The 3,197-nt window shown below is 29.7% G+C and overlaps 1 protein-coding gene across 1 annotated transcript in view; it reads left to right on the top strand.

The window, feature by feature from the left end:
• LOC106876239 (transmembrane protein 117) overlaps positions 1 to 3,197 on the top strand; it is a 145,973-nt gene that overhangs the window by 137,081 nt on the left and 5,695 nt on the right. The gene's annotated exons all lie outside the window — the stretch shown is intronic.

Here is a 3,197-nt window from a genome sequence, read left to right on the forward strand (position 1 = left end):
GTGTGTGTGTGTGTGTGTGTGTGTGTGTGTGTGTGTGTGTGTGTGTGTGTGATGGATAGGCTAATTTTCTTGGACTGCTTATTGCCATTTTATAAAGTAAGCTGGCTCACTGGTATTTGGACTGAGTCTGAGAAGCTACCAATATCAATATTTATTATTATGATGAAGGTGGCAAGCTAGCAGAATTGTTAGCATTCCAGATAAAATGCTTAGTAACATCTCATCAGCCTTTACTTTCTGAATTCAAATTCTGCTGTGAAATAAGTACTAGTTGACTACTGGGGTCAATTAATCAATCAACCAGCCCTTCCCCTAAAAAATTTAAGGCCTTGTGCCTATAGCAGAAAGGATTATTATTATTATTTTGTTATTGTTACTGTTGTTTTTTCAAGAAATGAAAAGAAAATGAGAAAAAATGTAAAAATGTAATGTTTGTCAATTAAATTTATAAGCATGTTGTTTAGAAAATAATTTCTCTCAGATTATAACTGAAATGTTATAATTTATGTTCTTCATTACTGTCTACAAGAATTTAATTCTGTGGGCTTCACTCATCTCATGAATTATCACAGAAAAAAAGTTAAGGATGCTTACCTTTTTTTCAATCCTTATGAAACAGTTGCTATATTTTTTTAAATCTCTTTTATTTCCTTTCAGGGATTTTTTTCTTGTTAATTTTATTTCAATTCTTTTCCAAAATTTAGTTTTAAAATATTTATAAGTTTGAATTTTGTAACTCTTGTCCTTGTTTGGAAGCTTTCTTCTCTTTTTTTTTTTTGTGTTTTGTATTAATAATAAATATTTCATTTTTTTTTATATATTCTCTGATTTTTACCATACATAAGTTTTTTTTAATAAATGCCACCTCTTAATATTTTTTATATTATTTTTTTTATGATACTTAATTTAAGAAATTATTTAAAATTATCCAGTTATTAAAAAAAGATATCAAATTAAAAAGATTTTTGACTAAAAGATTTAATGTAAAAAATACTTTTCATTCTAAAATGTAAAGCTACCAAAAACCAAGACTAACAGAATTCTCCTGTTGTCTCCAATCACCCTCCCCAAAAAGGAAAGAAATTTTAAATGTTAATTTTATGGCTGCAGGAAACGTATAAGAAGTTTCAGATTATCTTAGATCAAGAAATTTTTTAGCCTTTGTTTTTTGGGGGTTTTTTTAAGGTCAAATACATTTTTCTGATACAATAACTGTTCTAGTTACAACTGATGCTACATTAATAAAAAATATATTTTATTGTTGTTCTTGTTGTTACATCACTGTTGCATCATCAACACCATGTAATTAAGAAGTAGAAACATAAGCATAAGTTCTCAATGAGACACCCTAAGTCTTTAGTCAAACACTGTCTTAATTTTGTATTTGTATTTGTTTGATGAGTGGCTTGATCTTAAATTGTTTTGAAACTGAAGCAATTACATTGTGGAAGAGAAATTTTAATCATTTAAGAACTCACTAAAACTGTTGGGTTTACTTTTTGTTTGTTTCTTGAGGTGTCAAATTTTGTGTCCCACATCTGCAACCTTGTCACTGACTTAAGGTCACTACAGCTGCTGAAAATTATTCACTGGTAAGTTTCAATAGGCCTCACAGATTTTCCTTTACTACCCCCACCTTGTTTGTTGTTGTTGCTGTTATAGTTGTTTAATCTCTAAACATATGGGCCTAATGAATATTTGTTGTTTAGTATTAAGACATGGGTGGCCATTAGTCATTTTTTGGTTCAATTTTTCTACAAAAGTTTTGGTTCTGTTTGTCCACAAATCTATGTTCTATTTCAGCCATTCTTTGTTCTTTTACTTTTTTTCCTTTCTTTTCTCTTGATTGTTTTGAATATATGAAAATGTTGTTGGCTATGTATATAAAAAGTATGATTGAAATATCTTGTTCTATAGAACAAGACTTTTGAATTTAGATTCTAGCTTAGTTGATATATTTAACTGTGTGTCAAAAATGTGGAGAGCAAATAATAATTTTTAAATGATATAACAGATAAATTATAATATTTTTTATAACTCTGTATGCACACACACAAACACACACATACACATGGAGTGACACTGCCTGTTAGTGTTGAAACCATGAAAATATCTGATTAAGCAGTTGAGGATAGGATGTTCCCTCTTAATGTCTTCATTATGTCTTCATTCTGTTGTTATCTCTGTAAATTTTTAGATAGTTTTACTTTTAATTCTAGTAATTTTTTTATGCAGGAGTTTGTTAGAATTTTATCAAATAAATAGCAGTAATGGCAACTAGCTTTATATGTACAGGTAATTGAATGTTGGACTTTATGAGGTTTAGAAGAAGTGAGAGAGAGAGAGAGAGACACACACACACGCACACACACACACACACACACACACACACACACACATATATGTGTATAAAAACTGATCTAAGGTGGAGAGGATTTTTTTTCTATATATTAGCTAATTCACTGTTGGGTGTGGCTTCTATAAATATTACATTATTGACATTGCACCATGTACTGAGTATGGTTTTTTTACTGTTACTTGTAACTACTATTTTCCATCAAAGTTGGAATTGCTGGAAATGGTGCACATTTTTTCATGATGTGGTGAGATGAGCAAATAAAACAAAAAATGGCTACCTCTAATTTTGATATAGCACTGTACCCTTGGTAAGTTGATGGCATTAACTTTATCATTAAAACTTATGCTGCTGATCGTCAGTTGGATGAAGAAAACACTGTTTACTAGACGATGCATAACAATTCTAACTGTGATAGTACAAAAGTCACTATTGACTACCCACTAGACACCCCAGTAAAAGATTACCTATAATGGACAGCATTCTATGGATAGAGAATAAAACTCTTAATGGGACAACCAAACCATACATATTCCCCATATATTGTAAATTATCCATGACAGACTCACTTGTATCTAGAAAAGATTCTGATGTGTTGGAAACTGCTAAACTGATCATACTAATGACAGATTTCAGAAGACTAATGAGAAACCTTTCACAAATGTGCTAGTCTCAAGAATAGTAAGACTACCTTCAGTATTTTATTTACCAAATGTAGTTATCTGGTTACACTATGAATATACAGTGAAAAAATCCAAGAAATGGTTTGAAATCATTTCAAAAATTGATGCAAATGAATATATAAATATATATGTATATTTATATATATATATATATATAT

Source organism: Octopus bimaculoides, chromosome 5, assembly GCF_001194135.2.
Source record: "Octopus bimaculoides isolate UCB-OBI-ISO-001 chromosome 5, ASM119413v2, whole genome shotgun sequence".
NCBI classification, from domain to species: Eukaryota; Metazoa; Mollusca; class Cephalopoda; order Octopoda; family Octopodidae; genus Octopus; species Octopus bimaculoides.